Here is a 27,833-nt window from a genome sequence, read left to right on the forward strand (position 1 = left end):
TATATATATATATATATATATATATATATATATATATATAATTTATCTTTATCTTTACATATATATGTATATTTGTTTATTTATTTATTGTTTCATTTATCTAGATATTTATTTATTTATTTATTTATTTATTTTTATTTATTTTATTTACTTAATGTCATTAAGAATTCATTTTAGAATTCACTTTAACCAAATATATATAGTAAGTAAATAAATCCATAATAACAGTAATCTAAATAATCAACCAACTAATTCATTAATTATTAATTATTACATAATAAGATACTATTACATAATAATTTATATATAGTAATATTATTATCATGCATTCACTTCATTTGTTTAAAAATTTATTTTATTTTTATTTTCAGTTTTTATTTTATTTTTTGCTGTTCTTTGCTCTTCGTTTGCTATTCTTTCTGTATCGTTAGATTTATTTTAGCATTAACCACAATAGCAACTTTAAATTAAAGAAAATATAACTTTATCTGTAACTAGTACCTGTATCTTTGTCCCTCTCAATTCATAGATATTTCCTTCAAAAATTGTATTTCAAAAATTTAGCTTGGCCTCTTAAGCTTGGCCATCAGTATTTTCTGAACATATTAAGCACCTCTTGTCACTAACAGAGAACCAATGGAGCATCAATGAAATGAGCATCAAATGGATTGCAATGGATGCACTGCTGCACTGCATCAAGAAGCGCTTTTATCACTGAACTAAATTAACAGACCGAGAGCTTTTACCCACACAGCCATTAAATATCTACCAGCCACATAAATCTTACCTCCGCATGTGTGTTTATGTAGCCTGAGTGGAGGAGGAGATTGAGAAGAGCTCAAAGGAAGTCTTCCAGTGTGCTTTCAGAAAGAGAAACACAGGCGGACTAATTCTAGAATGGAGATTGGAAGTGTAATGGTGTTGTCATTCGACTTTTGCCCTCAGGCCAAACCTGATCCATCTCTCCATCTTCCCTGAGAGGAAGAATGATGCTCCGTGGAGAGCGGTTTCATCACTGTGACACAATCAACAGTATTGTGGTGTTGCTAGATCAAGTGGAACTCTGCGCTTCAGCAAAACAACGTATGAGTGCTGGGTATTTCAGAATCAATGGAAGAAAGTGTTGTGTTGTGTGACATAAGCCTCATCTGAGCCCGTGCTCCTATTTCAGACACAGGCCTTCACTGATTCCTGCCGTGAAGATTCAGATGTTTCAGCGGTAGATTTATCTTTCTGGCCTGTGACCAGACTCCTTTTTGTCATTCCATGCCATTTTGTCGGGTCAGAGCAAGGACATGAAGCAAGGGTTCAGCAACACACATGTTTTGGGGACAAGAATGTAGAAATACTCTCTTTAAAATGAAGATTCTAAAAGAGTTTTGTTTGTTTGTTTGTAGTTTGTAGTGAGTACATAGAAGAACTATTTCTGGTTCTACAATTAACTTTTCAATGTATAGTTTAAAGAACCACCCTTTTGGTTTGAATAATATTTGAATAAATTTTAAATAAGTCAGTAAGTAAGTAAATATATAAATAAGTCAGTAAGTAAATAAATAAATAAATGAGTCGGTGAGTAAATAAATAAACCAGTAAGTAAATAAATAAATAAATGTGTCTGTAAGTAAATAAATAAACCAGTAAGTAAATAAATATAAATAAGTAAATAAGTCAGTAAATAAATAAATAAATAAATGAGTCAGTAAGTAAACAAATAAATTGAAAAATGAGTAAGTAAAAAATAAACGAGTCAGTAAATAAATAAATAAGTATATAAATAAAAAAGCCAGTAAGTAAATAAATAAATAGATAAACATATATATATATATATATATATATATATATATATATATATATATATATATATATATATATATATATATATATATATATATATATATATATATATATATATATATGTAAACAATTAAATAAATAATTTAAATAAAAAATAAAAAAATAAAATTACTTGTTTTGTTTTGTTTCATTTTTTTATTTAATAAGGTTCATATCTCCTTTCATGTTTTGTTAAAATGAAAATTTAGCATATCAAAATATATTTGAATATTTATTTTATTTGTTTATTTATTTTTATTAAGGTTCATATTTCATATAACTCAATTGTAAAAAAATAAACAAATAAATAATATGACTTTTCCTGTGATATTTTTCCACTCTTTATAATCTTGATTGTTTTACACATCATAGAACAGAGTTGTTGTTATTAACTAAACTCAATTATAAAGTTTTGTATAATTAAAATAAATATAAATATTATGTGAAAAAAACTCAAAAGGTTTCTTTCAAATCTTTCTAATGTTCTTAAAAATACCAAAATTATCAAACATGAAAAAAAAAAATTGAGAGGTATAAAGGCTAACAGAAATGTTTTTTAAAAATAAAATGGGCAAAATTATTATATCTTGTAAAAGTTATATAACTCTACTCAATTTGAAAATACATAAATAAATAAATAAATGAAGAAAGAAAGAAAGAAAGAAAGTTTAAATATTTTTTCCAATCTTTCTTTTTGATTGTTTTCCACATCATAGAGTTGTTGTTGTTGTTGTTAGTAAATAAAAATACTACTGGTATAACCTTAATAAATATAATTTTAACTATAAGGTTAAAAAAAATGTTTTTTTATTATTTCTAATGTTCCTTCAAATGCCAAAATTACTAAATAAGAAAAAAAGATTAGAGAGGAATAAAGACTAATATAAATATGTTTAAGAAATTAAATTGACGAAAGGACATAAAACTACTAAAACTTAAAATAAAATGAAAATTGAACATATCTAAACATATTTATTTTATATCTGAATATTTTTATTTTGTTTCATTTGTTTTATTTTATCTAAATGTAATATTTTATTGGGCGACGCTGTGGTGCAGTAGGTAGTGCTGTTGCCTCACAGCAAGAAGGGCGCTGATTCAAGCCTCGGCTGGGTCTGTTGACATTTCTGTGTGGAGTCTGCATGTTCTCCCCGTGTTCGCGTGGGTTTCCTGTGGGTGCTCTGGTTTCCCCCACAGTCCAAAGAAATGTGCTATAGGTAAATTGGTTAGGCTGAAATTGTCCATATGTGTGTGAATGAAAGTGTATGGGTGTTTCCCAGTGATGGTTTGCAGCTGGACAGGCATCCGCTGCATAAAACATGTGCTGAATAAGTTGGTGGTTCATTCCACTGTGGCGACCCCAGATTAATAAAGAGACTTAGCAGAAAATAAAAAAAATAATCTTTTATTAATTTTATTTTATTTTATTTTATTATTTTTAAGCTAATATTTTATTTTATTAAGGCTCATATCTCATATAACGCTACTCAGTTGGCCGGTTGCCATTAGGATGAGCTATATTCCGTTAGCAAAGCAATCCACAGAGTTCAAGTCGATTCCTTTAAGCACAGTAGTTTCCACTTTGCATGCAGAATAAGAGTATCATTGACAGCTCAGATGAATAATTCATCCTTTATTTGCCGCCGCAGCAAAATGCTAAATGCTTGCCGTTTTTTTCATAATCTTTTTTTTTTCCTGTTTCTTTTTTGTCAACTCCTACACAAGTCAGCCATCATTCAGAAGCAGGAAATAAAAAGGCAGTTCAGCGACGTGCTGGAGACTCACCAATGGAACATCTGGGTGTCTGTGAATGCGGTTATTCGCTTTCTCTTGTCCCTCGAGCCGGAAAATGAAAGGCGACATGCAGAGGGGTTGACAGGTAAAGCGATTGCCCCCTGTTGAGAGGTTGGCAGCATCACTCTCTAAACGTCTCTGCTTTCCGTCTCTGAGTCTCAGAAGTGGCCCTGAAAACACAGGAAGAGAGAAACAAACAATCCAACCAAAACACAAAGGATAAGCAGAGAGAGAATCGCATTTCTATCAGCTTCAGATGACCGTTCAGCGGGTCAAACTGCAGCGAGGAGGATCTTGATGTTGTCTATGATGTGCTTGACAGATGCTGCGGTGGCATTTAATGTTTTCTCGCTCTTTTTATTCTCCTTCTCCAGCTGGCGGGCATTGAAGGCAGAGAAAGGAAAAGCACTTAAACGCTGGATTCAAACCAGCATGTTTGACACCTTTTATAGATGCACTGACACAGTCAGACCTCTCTTTATGTGACACCTCTATCATTTTGAATGGCAAATCTAAATATGGAGGGTTGCAGTATTCAATGGCTGACAGAGAACATTCTCTTAAGCTCGCTAAAAGCGGTCTCAATGCAGCTGACAGCTGGAAAGCGAATAAGCTTCGCCGGTACTTCAAACCTAGGTAAAAATGACAAATAGAAAATAATAGCCTCCAAAATATTTTGAATTATCCACTCAGGCCGGATCCGAAACGGCGCCTGGAACTACGGCACGCAAGAAAAGTAAAAAGCTGCACTTGAAGATATATGAGCCGTGTTATATGGAAATGTATTTTAAAAAGGGATGTTCTTTATTAAAGGCATCAATCTTATTTCTGTTTCATCTGATGTTTTAAATTGGCCATCTGCCTGAGTGGACATTTTTTTATTTATTTAATAATTTCTTTTGTCTGGGAGTTTTGCATGCAGGATTGTAAGAAAACTGGCCCGACTCATTTTAAAGTTTACGAGTTTAGCTCATGAATATTGATTGTCATAACTGAAGCAGCCAATGAACACAATATATTCATGACTAAATTGTATCACACTGTATATGATGAAGAGTAAAATGTATAACCCCCACCCCCATCTAAAAAAAATCTAAATATTTAAAAAAAGAAATACATAAAAAAACATATATATATATATATATATATATATATATATATATATATATATATATATATATATATATATATATATATATATATATATATATATATAGTTGAGGATAAAATTATTAGCCCTCCTGTTTATTTTTTTCCCCCAATTTCTCTTTAACGGAGAGAAAAAAAATTCAGCACTTTTCTAAACATAATAGTTTTAATAACACATTTCTAATAACTGATTTATTTTATCTTGCCATGATTACAGTTAATAATATTTGACTAGATATTTTTCAAGACACTTCTATACAGCTTAAAGTGACATTTAAAGGCTTAACTAGGCTAATTAGATTAACTAGGCAGGTTAGGGTAATTAGGCAAGTTATGTATAACGATGGTTTGTTCTGAAGACTCGAAAAAAAGGGGGTTAATAATTTTACACTTACCGGCCACTTTATTAGGTACACCTTACTAGTATCGAGTTGGACCCTCTTTTGCCGTCAGAACTGCCTTAATCCTTCAAGGCATGATTTCAACAAGGTACTGGAAATATTCCTCAGAGATTTTGGTCCATATTGACATGAGAGCATCACGCAGTTGCCAACCACATCTCAAAGGTGCTCTGTTGGATTGAGTACTGGTCACTGTTTAGGCCATTTAAGATGGAGTGTGAATTGTTGCCTCAGTTTCCTGTACTTAGCTGACAGGAGTGACACCCGGTGTGGTCTTCTGCTGCTGTAGCCCATCTGCCTCAAGGTTGGATGTGTTGCGTTCAGAGTTGCTCTTCTGCAGACTTCGTTGTAATGTGACTATTTGAGTTACTGTTGCCTTTCTATCAGCTTGAACCATACTGGCAATTCTCCTCAGACCTCTCGTATCAACAAGGCATTCGCGCGCCCACAGAACTGCCGCTCACTGGATATTTTTTCCTTTAAAGGCCAGTTTCTGTAACTCCCAAAGATGGTTGTGCTTGAAAATCTGAAATACTCAGACCACCAACAACCATGCCATGTTCAAAATCACTTTCAAAATAAACTGTCTTCAACATTCTGATGCTCGGTATAAATGTCTTGACCATGTCTACATGCCTAAAAACATTGAGTTGCTGCCATGTGATTGGCTGATTAGAAATTTGCATCAATGAGCAGTTGGACAGGTGTATCTAATAAAGTGGCCGGTGAGGGTATACATACATACATATATATATATAAATATTCACTAATTTCACATTAAAGACAAAGAAAACAACATATTAAGTGACATAAAAGGGAAATTACTCAACTTATGCATAGTAACCTGACCAAAATCCTAATTTTAGGAGAAAACCTACACAAATTACAAACTTAATTTCTGTAAAAGTTATAATATAATTTCATGTTGCAGCACTTTTAGAAATATATTAACCAGGAAAAAATCGTGACATGCCCAAAACGTATTTTCCGGGCTGTATATGTATAATCAGAACCAGTGTCTTATGGAATCATTAAAAACAGTGGGGAGGAAGCTTTTAGGGGGGATTTCCATGGCTTCCAGAATCCACCTACAGACAGAAGCAGATTCAAACAGGTGGAGAATGAGTCACGCTAATGCCTAATAAAGTATAGCAGCCGCCAACGGAAGGTTACTCTTTAAACCGCAAACAATAAACCAATATAAACTCTTTAAGATCCACAAAGAGATCTCCTGCCGCAAATGGGGGCCGCATCGCTGCAATTACGACTGTACATCAAGACAGCTTATGAACCCTAGGTAATGACTCAGGCACTTATCTGCTGTCTCCTAGTCTCCTAATACATTGTTTATTGGCGTACCACACAGTCCTAATTAAACACAAGAGCTCCTCTGGTGAGTTAAAGGGGAGGAAAAAAAAATCAGAGAAGCATCAGAGCTAGGAACAGTAATTAACCTAAAAACCGAGGCTTTATACGAGACTGGCTTAATGAAGTGTCTTTGCTTTAAAGAAACAAAACTCTGTTTGCTAACACTCAGGGTTCGTGTTACATTATGCCACTTTTAATTGTTACTCAACTGACATGAGACATTGGGGAAAAGAAAAGTTGTTAGAAAACGAACTGACCCGAGAGTGACAGAAGAGGAGAAAGAGTAAGAGCAATTATTTGATTCATGTTTGGTTATGTTTCTTAGAGGCGACAGCGAGCCAAACTGAGCTGTCAAATGAAGGCCTTTGCTTTTCTTTTGAACGAAAATTGTTGGTCATGAAAATAGTGAAATAACAAGGCTTGACATAAACAGATCACTTTGCCTTTGGAGGAAATAATGAATATTAATACTTTCATCCAGCAAGGACACTTTAAATTGACCAAGAGGGATGGTAAAGACATTTAGAGTGTTACAAACACTCAAAAAAAAAAAAAAAAGATTTTTGCTGTTTGTTCAAACTACTTATTTAAAATAAACTGAACTAACATTATTATTGTGGGGTTTTTTTGCCTCAACTTAACAGTTTCATGTTCAGTCTACTTAAATTATCAAAAACAAAGAGTTAGCTTAATTGATTTCTATAGGAACAACATGAAGTAAATGTGTGAAACTCTGTATTTTGTACATTCATTCATTCATTCTCTTGTCGGCTTAGTCCCTTTATTAATCTGGGGTCGCCACAGCGGAATGAACCGCCAACTTATCCAGCAAGTTTTTACGCAGCGGATGCCCTTCCAGCCGCAACCCACCTCTGAGAAACATCCACACTCACATTCACACACACACTCATACACTACGGACAATTTAGCCTACCCAATTCACCTTCACCACATGTCTTTGGACTGTGGGGGAAACCGGAGCACCCGGAGGAAACCCAGGGAGAACATGCAAACTCCACACTGAAACGCCAACTGAGCCAAGGTTTGAACCAGCGACCCAGCGACCTTCTTGCTGTGAGGCCTCGCCTGTATTTTGTACATTGTATGTTTAAAAAACAGAATTCAAAAAATGAGCAACATGTTTTCAACACTTACATTACCTGACAAAAGACTTGTTGTCGATCCCAGTTGTATGAGTGACAGATAATAACGGTGACTTCTTGTTAATTATTTAGAAAAGTGGCAGAAGGTAGATTATTCTGATGAAGCATCTGTTGAACTGCATCCCAATCATCACAAATACTGCAGAAGACCTACTGGAACCCACATGGACCCAAGATTCTCACAGATATCAGTCAAGTTTGGTGAAGGAAAAATCATGGTTTGGGGTTACATTCAGTATGGGGCGTGCAAGAGATCTGCAGAGTGGATGATCAACATCAACAGCCTGAGGCATCAAGACATTTGTGCTGCCCATTACATTACAAACCACAGGAGAGGAAAATTCTTCAGCAGGATAGCGCTCCTCCTCATACTTCAACCTCCACATCGAAGCTCCTGATAGCAAAGGAGGTCAAGGTGCTCCAGGAGTGGCCAGCCCAGTCACCAGACATGAACATTTTAAAGCATGTCTGGGATAAGATGAAGGAGGAGGCATTGCAGATAAATCTAAAGAGTCTTGATGAACTCTGGGAGTCCTGCAGGAACACTTTCTTTGCCATTCCAGATGACTTTATTAATCAGTGATTTGAGTCATTGCAGAGATGTATGGATGCAGTCCTTCAAGCTCATTATGGAGTCATACAGAATATTCATATTTATATTCTATACTGGACATTATTACTGATAAGTGACAAGATTTTTGTCTAAGCAAAGTTAGACCTTACTGTCCTAATTAAATCATTAAAAATCAAGGCATCATCGTGATTTATTTTGGTAAAATAAGTGTAATCTAGAGGCCTTTGCCTTTCACATAAGCCACGCTGAAGTCAAGTTATTATTTGTTGTTCTTAAAACTTGGATAGGCGACAAGACGTTTGTCAGATGATGTATGATTCTTACACGGTAATTATGTATATTAAAATCAATTCTGAAGGATTAGGAGACACTCAAGACAGGAGCAATGATGTAAAAAAATCAGCATTAAGAGAGTTAACAGTATACTATGTGTGCATCATATGAAACTAATTTGAAACCTCATTCGCCCCAATGGAAAGTATATTACACTGTCTGGATTGTTTAAGTGCACTGTGTGACATTCAGCAAATGGAAAATAGCAATAGTAATAAATATGAATGAATTTTTCAAAACAGTATAGTGTCAGGGCACTTCTGGACAAACAAATCTGATGAAAATCCGAAATGCAAAGTCATGATAAAGTGATGTCATGAAAATACTTCATATTGAAATGTTACTGTAAACTCTCAGAAATAAAGATGCAAAATCTGTCACTGGGGTGGTATGAAACAGGTACTTATTCAAAAAGTAAATTTTTGTTCCTATACAGGTCCTTAAAAGGTACATATTAATACCCTAAAAATACAAATGTGTACCTCACAGTAGCTTAAAGGTACAAAAGTTAAATTGTAAGGTACAAAAGTGTATCCTAAAGGTACTAATGTCCACCTGCATGGTACAAAAGTTTACTTTGCACCCCAGTGACAGATTGTTTTCCATTATTTCTGAGAGTGTATGTTATGAATGCCTAGATGTTTTAAATGTTTGTTTTGAAGCTTAAACATAGCATTGTGGTTATTTGGCTAAGCTTTCACGTCGACTTCAAAACTAAAACACACACACAAGTGAACCATTCCCTTAAAAACTGCATATATTACTATTCTCTCTGACATCTAAAGCAATTACTGATTTTATTTAAATTCCTCACTACCTGGATCATTGAACTGAATATTTCCTTAAGTTTAACTGCATGTGATGTGATCTCAAATACACAGAAGCAGAATTGAATTAAAGTGTTGGAATAGAAAATCCAGACCTACTATAGTTTTACAGGTGAATGCGGCAGTATGATAAACTCCCGACTCCCTAGATCATCTGTCTGTGTGACATAAATTACGTTAATGACGATTTCAGTTGCTCCTATAATTTATTTGTGTTACATTATTTTAACGTGCCAGAGATTTTGAATTAATCTCAAGCATTAATGTGTTAACGTTGACAGCTAATTTATAGTCAACATTTCTCTTGCTTCAGTGGCTGATGTTCAGCCTATATGTATACTGTATATTATGCCTTGGAAGGTTTTCTTAGTAGGCAGCAGACTATAAGTAGGCTCACCAATCTTTTTGTTGCCAGAAAGCAAAAAAATGAAAAAAAAAAATGACATAATTAAGGACTGTGTGGATATTTTACACCTGGTTTAAAACACAAGCAAGCACAAGTTGCCAGATTGATGACATTAATAGAAGTGTGCCTAACTATCAAGACTGAAGGCTGATTTAAAGGGTCACGAAACACCAAAACACATTTTTTGAGCTGTTGACAGTCGTATATGTGTCCCACACTGCTAAAAACACTATTAGGACACCTATATTTCACTAAAAAGTGTAAATTGGTTGTTTTTTTATTTCAAGCAAATTCGTACTTCCTGTTTGAAACGAATTTTTGAAGCTGCGTCACGGTCATGACATAATAGCGTTGTATTCCAGCGTGCAGACTGGGCGTCTGTGCCAGAGTGAGTCTTATTACGTCTTACAGTGTGTTGCATTAATGCATGAGTAAGGCTTGGTTTAAACCAATCAGCGCGCTCTATTGTGCAACTTCATTAATATTCATTACTGTCAGAGTGTAGACGGCAGAGACGCCACGTTGTGTTGGCAAAACAAGCGTGAAGTGTTGCTTTTATAGTTTGCTGCAGTTAAGTTTCGTTTTCATTTTGTCTCTGAGAGCGCAGACTCAAGCGTGGATTAACAGTGTACGTGACGCGCGACAACAATAACTTGCGTGTCTAAGGAGGATTATTGTTTACCTGAGAGCTGTTCTCATCTGCAAACGCTGAGATCTGGATTGTAGTCTCCTCTAAATAAAGACGCGGCTCTAGTTGCTGGTGATTGTCCTGTCTCTACAGATTTGGGTAAGTGAGCGACCAGTGCTCTTTGTTTATTCAGTTCGTATTTTATTCGTATCAAACAAACTATTGCACCGAGTGCAATAGTTAGCACTAACAGTTACAACCAAACTATAACCTCGTGTTGGATTTTGTGACCGGAATAACACACGCGGCTTTCTGACGCTACCTGCCGTGTGTATCTAAGTTTCCGGGAAATGCTGAGTTTTTTTTTCTCTCATTCGCCGTGCGGTATCAAACATTGCATGAAAATACACGCTTAGAGCAGCGCCTCGAATCAAATATCACGTTTGTCGGGAGGGACATTAATGAATTCCCTGAATGAAAGAGCCAAACTGCAGTTAAAGTCAACCATTTAATAATTTGGCAAATAATTCGACTACAGATGTCCATGTAAACACAGTCACATTGTCCGCTGTGGGTGTGTGTTTTGACTCTGAAATTCAGCGCGCCCAAATAGACACTCCCATACCAAGCCGCTTTTCTTCCTCCGACACTCCCCCCTCAACAGAGCTGGACACGCCCACTTTTCTGACTTTTTCCAAAGTAGAGGTGTGAAAACACACTGCTGAAACGAGGGGGTTTCATGGCCCTTTAAGCTGGTTCTAAATAAAAGCAACGGCACACAATAGAAGGAATATTTTCAGTATAGTTTTTGTCCTAACCAACATCTAAAATATATATTTTAAATAAGGCCATTATTTCTTGCAGCTAAATAACAAGATAAACTGACAATGATCACCTTAGGTACACCGCATATGCTTTATTCAATGTTAAATGCTAATAATGTGAGTTTGAATGCCCTTTTACATGACATGTATTATCATACTACTGAAAGCAGCAGCAGATCTTGAAAATAAAATAAACGGTTTGAAATTGAATTTTAGAATTGTGACTCAGTGCAAGCCAACAAATATCAGTGATTCAGCATCTACATTTAATAATGTCAAAGTGGTTTAATATGCATTAATTAAATCATAAACCTTGCCATTTCGCTGCAGTGCAGTGAGTGCACTATTCTGTGCTTCTAAATGGCTGTATTTAAATTTCTGTGGTGTTTTCTGTTACAAACAGCCAAATCACTGCAAATCTTGTCTTGTAACGTGTGCTAGGACACAGGGTTAAAAATTAACCTGCTCATCTAATGTTTACACTCATAATAGTTATATTATTTGCTAGTTAACAACCACATTATGTGGAACTCTGAATCTGCATCTCATTTCGGAGTCTGCTACTGTCCACCAGAGGTCGCATTTCAGTCACGGACACACTTTAAGAGCCTTCCTGACTGGATGAATTAAATATGCGGATATACATCAAGGCAACCTGGGGTGCTGAAATATAATTGGTGAAACTGGCATTAGGCAGGTTAAAAGAACCAAAACACAGTGTTACGATAACCAGCGATCGCTCTCCGGAGATCGCTGGTTTCCACTATGCTTGGACTACATTTCCGCATATCCCAGGACTACATTTTCATACATGCACTTCTCCTTGACACCCATGCTCACTCATCTGCTTGATTACATTCACCACCTGAACCTTGTCATAGACTGATAGCATTCCATACATAAGCCACTCATGAACCCATCCAGTTTGCCGAGTCTTGTTTGCTTTTTTGTGACATTACACCGCGTTTCCCTGTCTTGTTTTCTCCGTTTTAGACCTTAGCGCTGTATTCCCTGTTCTCCTGTTTAGCCGCCTGCCTTGTGACCTGTTGCCTGATTTACGATTATGATTTTGGATTTGTCTGCATATAACCAATTGTACCTGATTTGACCATTGCTTGCCTGACGCTGAATAAACCTGCATATTGGATCTTACCTCCAGTTGTTTCTGTCACTCCACCCCGTCGTTACACACAGACAGCCGTTCCTTCACATACCTTGCATTTTCAAAGCAGAATATCTGACTTCAGCATTGTTTTTAAGATAAACAAGAATGTTCATTTAACATATTTTTAAATATCTCCACAGATATTATGGAATTTTTATGTTTTAAAAGAGTCAAAAACATACATACAGCACCTTTAAAACAAAGGTCCCGTTAGGGGAATTTTCCAACATGCTAGATATCATATTGAAGAACAGACAGTTCAGAACAAATAAGTAAAATAAGTGCAATACTTGGCCATTGATTCACATTTTTCTCTATTTTGGGGGGTGGGGGGGGGGGGATTTGGGGACACCTGTTTTAAAAAAATATATACCTTTTCATACTAATTATATGGTATGAATTAAATGCATAAACAAGCAACATGTCCTCATGAGATTGGCCTGGAAATAAAGTTTGTAAGCTGAGTAGTATGTCCGAATACATAGTTTTCGAAAAACAATAGGCGTAAAGTTTCTGTACCTACTTCTAGCTAGATTCTGAAGTGTGTATCCAATAGACAATCTAACTTAACAAAAGAATGCTATGGCACAAGTTTGTCCAGTGACCCTAGATTGACAATTTCTGAGAAAATAAAAGAGAAAATAAAATCCCAAAAGCTAAAAGTCTTCATTTCATTCCTGTCTAGATGAAATAATGGAGATGCATATTAAAACAAAGGTCTCATTAGGAGACTTTTCAAACACACTGAAGAACAGACAGTTCAGAACTGAAGCTTGGTAAATAAGTGCGAGACTTGGTCATTGATTCACATCTTTCTCTCAATTTTTTTTTCATACACAGAGCGGTTTTGGTCCCCTGGGTGCCAGTAGTTTGATGGTTGTTGTAAAGCCATAATTGGTCAGCATGTGGCATTTGTCCTATTATCCTTTCAACACAAGTTCAATAATTTTAAATACACCATTGTGGCACAAATGTGTATCATTCCAGTGGAGTGTTGATCGATACGTCAGCGTTGTCTAAAAAAGCCCCATTACTGTGTGTCTATGTATGCCTTTGGGGTGTGTAGCACTGATTGGAAACCCTGGATGGATGGTGGTCATTTCAGAGTGTCTAGATGAGTTTCCCATTGTTTGGAGAAGTAAAAATTACGAATGACATCGATAACATCTCCATTACTTCTTCTAGACAGGAATGAAATGGAGACTTTTAGCTTTTGGGATCTTTTTTTTTTCTTCCAATAAGAAATTGTCAAGCTAGGGTCACTGGACAAACTTGTCCCATAGCATTCTTGTGTTCAGTCAGTAGACTGTCGATTTGATGCACACTTCAGGATCTAGCTAGAAGTAGGTCATGGGAACTTTTTGCCTACTGTTTCTCAAATACTATGAATTCGGACAAACTACGCAGCTCACAAACTATTAACAGCTCAATCTTATAAGGAAATGTTACTTTTTTATGCATTAAATTCATACCATTTCATTTGTGTATGTTTTTTTTAATGGAGGTGTCTCCAAACCTAAATCTACTCCTCAATGGAGGATGAGCTAATCATACTAAAATGTGTGAATGAGATTGTACCGATAAATTAGAATTAGCCACTGTCACTGTTAAATGTCTGATGGTAAATCATACTAAACGTTTAATATTTTAGGTCCGTTAGGATTACCTAAATGATTTACATTTGCTAAATGCCAAAATAATGAGATATTTTTTTTAAAGAAAATGTTTCTCTTAAATTTTAAATTAAATAATTCCTAGACAGTTAAAAGTTTACATACATTTCCTTGGTGTTTTTTTAGCTTTGCTTTTAAACTGTGTAACTTTGGTCAAATGGTTTGGTTTTGGGTATCCTTCCACAAGCTTCTCACAATTTTGGCCCATTCCTCCTAACAGAATTGGTGTAACTGAGTCAGATTTGTTGGCTGTCTTGCTCGCACAAGCTTTTTTAACTCTGCCCACAAATTTGCTATAGGATTGAGATCAGGGCTTTGTGATAGCCACTCCAAAACATACACTCTGTTGCCCTTAAAGCACATTTCGACTAATTTGGCAGTATGTCTAGGGTCATGGTCTGTTTGGAAGACCCATTTGTGGCCAAGTTTTCATTTCCTGGATGATGTCTTGTGATGTTGCTTCAGTATTTCTACATAATGTTCTTTCTTCATGATGCCATCTATGCTGTGAAGTGGACCAGTCCCTCCTGCAGCAAAACAGCCCCACAACATGATGCTGCCGCCCCCATCACAGTTAAGATGGTGTTCCTAGGCTTGTAAGCTTTTCCCTTTGTCCTCCAAATGTAACACTGACATTTGCGGCGCATTAACCAATCAGGAGCTTTCTCTGGTAGGCGCATGCTCATGATGTAGCACCTGTTGTTGGTGTCCCGGGAGTAATTCCTCCTGCCAGAGCCGGCAACAGTTGATCAAACTTGGTTCAACTCAGTCGGATGCATCGATGAAAGCTTTTCGGAGGAGTATATGAACTCACAGAGCTGGGTGCACCTCTAAAAAGGATGTAGTAGACTCAGACACGGCTCCAAACGTATCAATGCTGTTTTTCAGCCTTCATAAAGCACAAAAACACAAATATTCTTTCAATAAAATCCATGTTAGCCATTTAGCATCGAAGCTACAGTCACCAGGCACACAGAAGCCCCCCTGAAGCTGGTTTGAAGCGCGAATGAAGTGGATTTGATGCACGAATAAAGCGAGTAAACTCAAAATGTTCACACGTCTATTTACACGTGAATAACGCAATTTATCCGCACGTTTCGCGTCTGGTGTGAACACAGCATAAAAGTTTCAAATAAGTTTCAATAAAGACATATTTGACACAAATGAATCTCACTGAATTCTTCTGAAACCAAACGATCTGAGCTTCTTTTCGATATATTTTATAAAGATCTGTACATTCAAAGTGTGTTTCTAATTATTTCATTTTGTATCTATCAATCCAGACAGATTTAAAACACATTAAAATAGCAAGTCTCCTAAAGTCCAGAACTGCAACTTCTGAATGATTCACATTTTCTTCTGGGAAAAGCTGATCAAGGCCGTTTATCATAAATGCGGCCGTGTGACCAAAAAGACGACAGCATTAAAGCATCTACATCTCCACACTGACATCCACTTCATCATCAGGTCACACATGAACAGTTCACTTCTTACTAATCATTATGCAAAGTGAGAAACCTTAAAGGCTTTGCCGGGCAAGTGCGAGCCCCACTGGGCAGCATTTCGATTGAACACTGTTTAAGGCTGAGTGCTTCTCGAGAGTCAAGTAATGCACACAAACAAAGCGAGAAATGCATGATTCATTTGTCTAATATACATTAGTTCTGTACTGAAGCACAGGCGGGAATTGTTTTCTGTCATGCGGCGATTTTCTTGAGAGGCTTCCATATGATTCCAGCCTGTGAGCGATTTCTTTTACTGCTAACGTGACTAGTTAAAGTGACTTCGTTTCAATAATACAAATGAAAAGCATCTGCTAAATGACTGCTTACTTAGTAGAGGACATCTGGCATATGTTTTGAGGGAACCAGTCTCGTAGGAGAAACACTGTAGGGTTTCTAAAATAGAAACGCCATTCAGAGTTTCTCAGTCAAATTGATTTCGTTTTTCTAACCGTAACAAGCTGTAAGTATTATTAAGTATTTGAATACCACAATTCCATAACGAATACGCCAATCAGTCTCACCATGCAAATTTTGAGATACATCATACAGTACATTTCATCCCAAACTTGAAAAGCTGTCTGGATCATGTATTGACTTTACTTTAGATGCCCCCAAAAAACTGTAATCTGTTAGTTGTTTCTGAAATGAACTTCAGCATCCCTTTTGGCTTTTTTAAATGGGTTCTATATGAACTCTCTTGTCATGAAATTACTTGTCTGCTGAACCGCAGAATGACTCATTCTGTCACAGGTTCCCCTCGAGGAAAGATTGCTTTGTCTAATAATGTCGATTGGTCAGTTTATTTGTCTTACATGGTTACACCAAGGATGTTTTATTGTTGGGATTGTTTACAGTGGGCAGATAGACGTTAAAATACAAAATAAATGTAGCTAATCCATTAAAAACAGGTGCAGTTAAAATAGTTGATGAAAAAAATTGAAGAAAATTCTTTAAAAATTAAAGGATGTCCACGATGACATCCCAGATTGTTCAAGGATTTTAAAACAAAGGTTAATAGTTTAAAATCAATCCCAGACCTAACAGGTAGCCAGCCTAGAGAGGAAAGAACTGGGGATATTAGACTTAGACTTAGAAAACTTTATTGATCCCGCAGGAAATTTCTTATGTAATGTGCTCGTACTTGCGAGTCCCTGTCAGAAGTCTCGCAGTTGCATTTTGTACTAATTGCAATCTATTTAGGGCATTTTGACTAATACCCACATACAGAGAATTGCAATAGTCAAGTCTTCCCAAAAATAAAAGCATGGATCACCTTCTCAAGGTCATTAAAAGAGAGAAACGACTTTACTTTTGCCACAAGTCGTAAATGGAATAAAATGGATTTAACAACTGTATTTACTTGTTTGTTAAATTTCAGATCACTACTGTTAAATTTACCGGTATCACTGTGTGAAAGGAGCTTTTGTGAGTATAAATGTGAGAGTGTATGGGTGTTTCCTAGTACTGGATTGCGGCTGGAAGGACACCCACTGTGTAAAACATATGCTGGAATAATTGGCGATTAATTCTGCTGTGGTGAGCTCTGAAATAGAGACTAAACCAAAGAAAATTTAATAAATGAATGAAAGTCTGACAGTATTCAGTGTTTACGACCATGCTTGGTTTAAATGTTGTATAATGACACAGCTGAAAACATTACCTCAACTTTTTGATAAGCAATTAAAACTTAACTAATAAAATCATTTAAATAGTTACAGACTTCTTTTTAAAATAGGTGAACTTTTAATGTGTATAATCTGTACATTTCCAAAGTAATCTTCTTACTATTTTGTTGTGTTCTTTCTCCAGTTAATTTTAGAAATCAAACACAGCTTGATATACTGAAATTTGAAGAGTGAAGTTGCTGCGAGACCCCAGAACCTGCAATTCAGAGTGTTGCTTTACAATTCAGATTAGCCGTTTTCTTTTTCGACTACATCCTCCCTGCTGTGTTGATCTTGTGGGTGTCTTTTTATGTGTTTGACCTTTCTTTTGCTTGGACTGCTCCTCATAAAATCACAGACATTTGGCCGTGTGAAGCTGTTGAGTTAGTAGACTTTTTTGTGAGAGCCTCTAAAGCAACAGAAGATTTAATCAGATGAAAGTCTGAGTATGACATTTCTCTTAAGCTGTGTTACATAACTAGATAAGAATCTGTTATACATTGTATTGTATTATATTCAATTTTAAAGGGATATTTAATTTAGATTATTATAACTTTACTATGGGCGACGCGGTGGCGCAGTGGGTAGCACTTTTGCCTCAAAGCAAGAAGGTCAGTTGCCATTTCTGTGTGGAGTTTGCATGTTCTCCCCGTGTTTGCGCAGGGTTTCCTCCAAGTGCTCCGATTTCCCCTACAAGTCCAAAGACATGTGGTATAGGTGAATTGGGTGTGCTAAAATTGACATTAGTGTATGATTGTGTGTGTATAGATTTCCCCAACGATGGGTTGTGGCTGGAAGGGCATACGCTTGGTAAAAACATATGCTGGATGAGTTGGCAGTTCATTCCACTGTGGCGACCCCAGATTAATAAAGAGACTAAGCCAAAAAGAAAATGAATGAATAAATAACTTTAATATACTGTGAATCATTTCCCAGAGATGGGTTGCGGCTGGAAGGGCATCCGCTGCGTAAAAAAATGTGCTGGATAAGTTGGCGGTTCATTCCGCTGTGGCGACCCCGGATTAATAAAGGAACTAAGCTGAAAGAAAATGAATGAATGGATTCTTCTAACACTTTATTGGGTAGCTATGCTGTGTAAAAACATAACAATTTAATCCAAAACCAGCTGAGAACCAGTGGTCTAAAACACACAGGGCACTCACTCATCCAACAATGACTGTTTTTCAGATGGTCGCCCACTTAGCATGGTTTGGTTTTTCGGAATACTCCCAATCATCAGAGGAAGACTTTTTAGGAAACAAGATGTGCACTAAAAACTGGAAGAGATGTTGGGAGATCACGGAGGTGATGCTAAAAAAGGGAGTGATGTGTTGGCAAAGCTCTCTGCAACCCCTCTGTCTGGACGTGTGCGCATGCGCCGGCGACCTTCCTACACACTCCTGCAAGTCTCTCGCTATCTTTTTTATCTTTCTCCCGCGCGCGCGCGCTCTCGTTCTGTCTGAGCAGGGACGCGCTCCTACCAATCTGTCTCTCGCGCTCACATTTCCTCCCTCTCCATCACAGTCTTTTCTCTTCTATCATCGTTGTCTATCTCAGCATCATGCGGCAATGACAACCCCGCACTAATTAGCTCACAGCCAGAGTCTGTCAGTGGCGTGTTTACGTGAGCGAGCACGAGTGACGGCAAAGTCAGCAAAGTTCCGAGATGGAGGCGCGCGCTGCCCTCCGCGCCCCCGCCTCAAGCCCTTCGTTTCCCCTACCGCGGAGAACGTAAAAAGAATCGCAAACCCGTGGAATTTTTCTTCTTCCCGTCGTTAACGGGTGGCTCGTGTGATGAATGGCGCTTGGGAGATACTGACAGCTCACCTGTAGCCCGCATTAGGTTGCATTTAAAGCACAGGACTGCACAAAAATATATATACACACACGCGCGCGCGCGCGCGCGCACACACACGGGCAGGCTCTTCTGATGAATAATGATTGACTGCCTCTGAAAGATCTGCGTCAGTTGTAGCTGCAGCTTTCTGAACTGTGCCGCAGGCAATTACTTTGTTTTATATTAAAAAAAAGGAAGAGGAGGAGGGAGAAATGAGATGGAGCTCGGGAAAGATCACAGTGCCATCTAGTGGAGGCCGGCGGTGGAGGAGGTTGTTGTTTACAGGAAAGGTAATTAAATTACCCCATTAACTCAGCTTGAGTTTTTCAGGGGGAAAAAGACTGTGTGGGAGGTAACTGAAGCAATGTTAGTTATAAAACAAGTCTATATTTGTATACTGCCAGCAGTCGGTAACTACTTTATACCATTATTTATAAGACAGAAGTAGATGCAGGGACTCATGATCTTAGAAAAGGTTAATGAAGGAGATGCTCGCTTTTGTTTTCCTATAAGGTGAAATCTACCTTAAATGCTTCCTGCTTCAATCCTCATGTTTGGGGTTTGTACTGTGTGAGCGTTACATAAAGCGCCACAGCATTGCAGAGTTTATGTGGAAATCAATCACAGGATCCCTTTATGGATTCCCCCACGCTTGCTTTTAAAACATTCATCTTGGTGTGTGTTGGCCGGGATGGTGAGGGCTAAAAATATCCTGCTTTCGGTTTATAGCGGCCAACAATGCAGGGTAGGAAATCTACTTTGCTGCCGATCAATAGGTACGGGTTTCCTGTCAAGTGCGCCGACAACCTCTTTAGTCATTCAAGCCCTTTCAAATGTCTCACACTGCGATCTTTGTGTCCCGCCAATTTCTAATTTCACAATGTTTTGGTGGGAGGATTAGCTACGCCGCTACGGAGCACTATTTCTTTGGGGGGCTCAGGGAGAAAGAAAAAGAGTAAATCTGTTTCCATAAGGGAAGGGTTTTTGAAAAATGCAATTTATTCCTCTTGCTTTGAGGCCTGATTTATTTCATATCACGGTCTAAGCCATAAACCAGAGAACTTACCTGGCCGGTTGAGAGAAGGTGAATTGGAAAAGCTTATCTCTGAGGTGCACTTACTCCCAGGTTGGGGTGTTTTTAAGGCCGATTACGCCGCATATGCCCAATGTGAATATGAGATGAGTAGTTGTGCATGAGTCAGCACATTCTGTTGAAGGCGAGGGTTTCAATGATACTATTAGCAAATGTGGAGCTGCAGAGAACAGGTATTATGCTCATGGACTCACAGCGTGTCCACAGGCCTCCCGCCAGTCAGACGCAATAAGCAGCCTTTTTACATTGAGGTGCAATAATGCAGTGATGGAATCAAATGTTAATCCTGGTGCTCTGATATATAGTATAGATCTGAATGAGTGTTCATATGGATGAATCTTTCAAAACTTGTCCTATTGTGTTACTGCAAACTTCGAGGGAAAGTAAAAGGATTTTATATTTTACATTAAAAAAAGTAATAACATAAAAAAGTATACATAGAAAAGTTTCACAGTATGTCTGATAATGTTTTTTTCTTCTGGATAAAGTCTTATTTGTTTTATTTCTGCTAGAACTGTATTAATTATTATATATATATATATATATATATATATATATATATATATATATATATATATATATATATATATATATATATATATATATATATATATAGTCTACAGCAGTGGTTCTCAACTGGTTTGACCATGGGACCCACATTTTTACATGGTCATCAACCCGTGGCCCAAATTTTTTGCAACTATAATATTATTTTAGGAATTATAATTAATTTGTATTTATTTGTTAACATCCACAAGTAGTGACAGATAAATCATAAGAAAATCACCAAGACTTACAAATAAACAATATTTTACTATTGTCATTTAACAAAATGTCTCTAATTATAAAAATATCACAAAGTAAAAACAACAAATGTTTGGTTTCTAAAAGTGCTCGGGGTCGCATCACATTTCAAAATAAAAGTCTTATATAAGCAAAATAAGTTAAAAATTAAACGTTTGATGTTGTTTTTTTGACCACACACTCTGCGACCCACTAAAAATGTTCCCGTGACCCACTTTTGGGTCGCGACCCACCAGTTGAGAAGCACTGATCAAAAAAACAATATACAATATCTTACCTAATTACCCTAGCCTGCCTAGTTAACCTATTTAACCTAGTTAAGCCTTTAAATGTCACTTGAAGCTGTATAGGAGTGTCTTGAAAAATATTTTGAGAAATATTATTACTGTCATCATGACAAAGATAAAAGAAATTAGTTATTAGAAATGAGTTATTAAAACTGTTATGTTTAGAAATGAGTTGAAAAATGTTCTCTCTGTTAAACAGAAATTGGGTGGAAAATTAAACGGCAGCTAATATTGAAGCCTTTATTTGTCACATACACTTTTACATGTAGCGAAACTGGACTCCAACCCCCCTATATACTTCATTCATTCATTCATTTTCAAGGAGGTATGCTCTACCTGTTCCATATTGAACTTGGCATTGGTCATAACTAACACACACACACATACACAAATACATATTTAAGTTTAATTTTAATCATTTGTTGTATTAACTGATGAAAAAACAATTTGTTATATTGTAGAATGTTATTTTTGTTGACAGTGTGTATTTAATGGTATGAGCTGAAGCTGCCAATCTGTATAAATCACAATAACATTCTCTGTGCAGACTCAAAATTGTGTCCTCTCGTCATTCCCTACACAAAGCTGAGCAAAAGAGAGTACGTTTACACATAGATGCAACAAAGGACTGGAAATATTCCTCAGAGAAGTTGGTCCATATTGACATGATAGCATCACACTCATTTCACATGTTCAAAACCCCATTCTGAGATGATTCACACTTTATGGCATGCTTTATGACACTGTGGTCATAAAGGGAAGAAAATGGTCAGTAACATTACTTAGGTTGGCTGTGGCATTGACAAGATGTATAAATTATATATATATATATATATATATATATATGTATATATATATATATATATATATATATATATATATATATATATATATATATATATATATATATATATAAAAAAATTATGCTGTAAAATGCCTAATATGCATTATTACTGATTGATTTAGTAAATGCTGGTAATTGTACATTTTTTGTACGTATTTGTAATACCATTATAATGTGTCTTTTTAGATATTTTTTACGATATTTATTTTGTTTTATTATTTGTGGATTAATATTTTAGCCTATTATATATAGCAAGGAAGGACACATTAAATTGATCTGAAATTAAAGACATTGTTAAGAAACTTCCAAATATTCCTAAATGCCTAAAGTTTCCTGAAATATATTTAAAATCTTTTCCATCATTGCATTTAGATATTGCGGTGGTTCAGAGGAAACCATTGTATGTCACTGTAAAAGTCCAAAAAACATTGCAATCCCAAGAGTCCACCTCTGCATCTCATTGCTCAAATGCGGTGGTTTCCCATCTTCTGGTTTAGCTGTTATTTCCGACCTGTGAGGAGCCTCCTGGCATCTAGTCAATTCCACACAAGACTCAGATCAACTCTCATTCTCATGCTGTATATATACAAAAGACCTGCTACAGTAGGTTATTACGCATGGCTATCACACATGACTTAAATCTAGGGTTTGCACATTTATTTGTCATAAACAAGTGACAAGGTACTTACAGATAAAAGCAATATTTTTATCACTACTGTGAAGTTTGAACTCATTTTCAAGTGGTGTTTAATGGAGAGAAGATTTTGTAAGACATATTTTAAACAATAGTTTTAATAGCTAATTTAAATAACTAAATTATTTTATCTTTGCCATAGTGACAGTGCATTATATTTTACTAGTTAGTTTGCAACTACTATTCAGCTTAAAATGCAAATTTAAAAGCTTAACTGGGTTAATTACACTTTTAGACTTTGCCGCAATTTTACTGTTATTTTCTGCAAAAACTCCCAGTAAAATAACAAATATAGTAGGGTCTATCTGCAAGACAGGGGCGTAACTTGAATGGGGCGTAAACTGTAGTAGAGACGTAACTTGAAGTTGTCAAGACTAACGTGTCAAAACTGTTGTCGGCAAGATGGCGCTGTACCTGTCACATTATTAACATCTACACCTACCCCAATCCTAAACCCAACATTATAGTCATTAACGTCTACACCTTCCCCAACCCTAAATCCAACCATCACACTAATTAACGTCTAGACCTACTCCACTGTGCACACACAGCCGCGAGTTGTGGAGGCTTTCATACTTGACACGCTCACCATTTTACTGTGCAACCACAGGGGGCGACCCCGAGTAGGCTAACAGTCATAACAAAACGAACTAAGAAGTCAGCGAGTGGAGTTGCATAAATGAATATAATAACATATCAAATGAATAGGTTGTGTATAAATTTAGAGAAAACGCATAAAAACTTGCTAAAGTTATCTGGTAAGTATTTCTTTTATCTTGCCAACAACATCTCATTGTGACATCTTGCATGGTTCAATGGGAACTTGATAACTCCTAGTTAAGCCTCTAGTACAAGCTACGCCCCTTTCATGTTACACCACTGACTTGCAGGCTGCAGACAAATACACTTGCTGCTTCCGAAACCGCATATTTCTGTACTATACTGTATGCTAAAATCAGTATACGAGCCAAGTAGTATGTCCGAATTCATAGAATTCGAAAAACAGTATGCAAGAAGTACCCGGATGACTTACTACTACCTGCGAGATTCTGAAGTGTGTATTCCATGCACGATGTGCTATCCCATGATGCCCCGTGAGAGAATTCATGAATGGAAGTGAAGCGACGCAACTGACGCAGGTAGGTCATGTGACCATGACAAAATGGCGGAAGTAGTAGATCCGAATTCCATTTATACTGCTCACATTCATACTGTATAGAACATACTTTTCTATCAGCCGAGTAGAACATTTAAATTCAAATGCAGTGCCTACTGAGTAGTAGGCCGTTTCAGACGCAGCCATACATTCTTTATAGTTCACTACTGTAAAATGCAAGACATTGTGGGTAATTTAAAAATTTGTACAATAATCTGCATATTAGGGATTTGCGTTATTTTACTGTAATCAAAGTAGTGAAGTAAAACTACTATAGTTGAAGACAAAAATAAGGCAGTTAATGAAACAAATACCATCGCAAATTGTATTGAAAACAGACTGATAAATGAAAATGACCTTTGTAAATCATTTAAAATGTATATAATAATGAATAATAATAAAAACTGTTGTACATGATCTCGTCAATTTATTAATTTCAAAATTAAATACTAAAACTAGACGCTGTGTACTGCTAGTATAAAATGTAAATATAAATAATAATATAATATAAAGCACTGTAAAATTGTCATACTGTAAAACTTAAATGTAGTAAAGGGCATTTTAGCATAAAAATAAGTTACAGTAAGACTATTTTACTGTAAAATGAAATTGCAGTAGGCCCTGCTACTGTAAAACACATTTAAAGGTAAGTTACTGTAACTAGGCAAATTAGGTTAATTGGGCAAGATACTGGAAAACATTGGTTTGTTCTGTAGACAATAATGAAAAAAAAATATATATATATATATATATATATATATTTGCGACATTCAGATGGTCGGGTCAGAATTTGGCGTCAACATCATGAAAGTATGGATCCTGCCTTGTATGAACAGCTTAGGCTGCTGGTGGTGGAGTAATGGTGTTGGGGATATTTTCTTGGAACGGGAGATTTGCATTATGGATGTGCAGCCGATATATCTGCAGCAACTGCGTGATGCTATCCTGTCAATATGGACCAAATTTTTAGAGGAATATTTCCACAGTCCCTTGTTGCATCTACAGTATGCTACGAAGGATTAAGGCAGGTCTGAAGGCAAAAGGGGGTCCAACCCGGTACTAGTAATGTGTACCTAATAAAGTGGCTGGTAGGTGTAGGCCTATATAATAATTAAAATAAAACAGCTTTTTTTACAGCTAAATTGAAAGAAATAATAACATAACAAAAAAAAAACATATAATAAGAAATTATATGAATATCCCCTTGCTCTGTTAAACAACTTTAGCAAAAGATTTGAAAAATAATTACAATTACACAGGAGGTCTAATAATTTTGTCTTCAGCAGTAGATGAATGGACACTGGATTAGCACTGACACCAGACAGTTGCTATCAGTGTTCATCGTTTTCCCCGTCACAGTCACTTCCTGAGGGTGCGAGAATGATTTGTCATCTTCATAAGGCATCAGATATGAAAATCTGTCCCAGACATAATCTCAAATAAAAGTCGTGCCACTCCGCAAACACATTTTTCATATACATCTCAGAGCATTTCGATACCGCCGCTTTTGGTACTTTTCATTCAGTTCATGTTCTGCTAGTGTTTTCTCAGTAGATTTGGTCTGAGGAGATTGCTGAACCCAAGCAGAAGTCAAAAAGAAATGAATGGACCTCCAGCTTGTGAAATATTCATGCACAATATACCCCCGACACTCCTCTACTATTTTCAGAGGGCAAAAACAATGCTCCTCGCTCTTACTTCATGTCATGGGCCTTAAAGGAACAGTGCACTTCTAAAATATTTCAGCTTTTACATCATTTTTATGGTGTACTTATTAACAAAGTGGTGTTAAAACAATTTAGTATGAATCCTAGAGACACAGAAGAAACCGTGCAAGCTCTATAGGCTGAATTACCCTTAAGCAGGTCGCACACCAGAAGCGACGCTCGGCGGCGCGCCGCGCAGCGCCACGCAGCGCCATGTATTTTAGAATTCTAAACATAGGTTTCTATCAGGATACGGCGACGGCTCAGGACGCAGTTCATTTTTCAGCCGCGCCACAGAGCGCCATCTGATTAGTTTCATGTTAAATATCATTCGAATGTGCGCGTCTGGTGTGCGATACTTTAATCTGTCATGTACGCGCCGTGTCGCGGCGCCGAGCGGCGCTTCTGGTGTGCGACCTGCTTTAGGGTGCTACACCTACACTTTTGTTTCGGAACGTGTCTCGATTGCCCAGTTAGCGCGGTTCGTTTGGCATATGTGAACAGGGCAATCGCGCTCTGTTCCGCGCCAAAGTAATCGCTTCCGAGATCGCTTGAGTGAGGTGGTCTCGGCTCGATTGAAACGAACCCTGGAGCGGTTCGATTACAGTGAGAAAGCGATCCGATCCGAGCGCGGTTATATCACAGTTTTTTATGGACATGTAATAGGCTTACGGCTATATTAAGAGAGAATTATGAGCATGGCGGGAAGTTTCGCGAGTCTCCTGATGCCCGCAAACGAGTGATGATCTCACGGTTATCTCGCGTCTCCCTCCCGGTCCTCAAATAGGCTACGTCGCGCACCCTTCTTACCCCTCCCCACCGCATCTCTCCTCAGACACATCGTGCGCGCGCACCCTGTCAATCACCATCAAACCACCACCTCTCCTGACAGCTTAGCGGGACGCTGCAAAATAAACCCTGACACTCTGACCAATGTGAGGAGAGTTTACTCGCACGTGACTTGTTTTAGCTCTTTTGGTCCGATTAGAAACTTTGCAATGTGAAAGCGAACCGCTCCAAGAGCAAAGAGCAACAATGTAACAATTGTAATCTCTGTTTCGGAACAACTGAATCGATTCACAGGTGTAAAAGCACCCTTAGTTAAGCATCAGTTTGCTCAAAATTACATTATTATTAACTGTATTAACTACAATATAATGTTATGGAAAAACTTTAAGGAAGATATTAAAATGTTTTGGGGGTGGGGGGGGCTGTCTGACTGAATGAATAATTGACTGTGCGACCCGCCACTTGGCCGACCCACCCTCCTCCCTTCCCCAAACCCAACCCCAAACCCGCCTGCCCGCTCACTTCCCTAAACCCAACCGAAAATTTACAAAAGCTGTTCAGAAAAAGAAAAGCTCTCGTCTGATTTAAAAAAAAAAAAAAATTACCACGTTTTCACCCTGTCATGAATTCGTTCACTTTATTTTTTATGATTCTGTTTTTGTCTTACCTGATTTCTGGAACCGCTCTTCCCTGACTCGAACCCGGTCGTCGTGGTCAACTCCTCTCTGCGTCTCAAGTCTGCCGACGTACACGGTGAGCTGACTGGCCAAACTGGTTGCAGCAGGAAAGCCCTCCACACGGAGCTAAGCGGTCACCCGGTAAGTGCGAAAGGGAATGGCGTCATACCGCTCCGTAGCTTTCGCTTAAAAAAACGAAATGCAGCCATACGTACCTCCCAGGACGTATTTCTCTGTCTACAGAAACGCCCATGGGACTACTTTTTCAGAATGAGCCTGGTTTGTAAAATAAAGTGTTGCCAAATTTGATCATTTGCTCACCCTCACATCGCTCTCATTTTGTTGTGTTTTATTTTTTAGTCACACAAGACAGATTCTCTGTAGCTTTCTGACCTTTATCAGAGATAAAACAAGCTCCAACGATTTCATCTTGAATGAAAAAAAAAGAGAAAGTACTGGTTTTCTGTGCCAAATGATGACTCTTGCTTTAATAGTCGTTTCAGGGCCAAAAATGAAGGATATTACGCACATACACAGACCAATTTTTTTTTTCCCCGGACAACAAACTATGAGTATAAGGTCTATAGGGAGCCAAAACAATCCATCGAGGATGCAGTCAAGAGTCCAGCTCATTTTTTC

At 37.1% G+C, this 27,833-nt stretch overlaps 1 protein-coding gene across 1 annotated transcript in view; it reads right to left on the reverse strand.

Annotated features, from left to right (window-relative positions):
* LOC141384377 (uncharacterized) overlaps positions 1-27,630 on the reverse strand; it is a 37,873-nt gene extending 10,243 nt beyond the window's left edge. Inside the window, exons 1-2 of the mRNA XM_073949324.1 lie at positions 27,185-27,630; positions 3,619-3,797 (exon numbers count right to left, since the gene is read on the reverse strand). The gene's annotated coding sequence lies outside the window, so the exon portion shown is untranslated. The remainder of the gene's footprint in view (positions 1-3,618; positions 3,798-27,184) is intronic.
* Positions 27,631-27,833: the final 203 nt, after the last annotated feature.

This window comes from Danio rerio, chromosome 1 (genome assembly GCF_049306965.1).
Source record: "Danio rerio strain Tuebingen ecotype United States chromosome 1, GRCz12tu, whole genome shotgun sequence".
In the NCBI taxonomy this organism is placed as follows: Eukaryota; Metazoa; Chordata; class Actinopteri; order Cypriniformes; family Danionidae; genus Danio; species Danio rerio.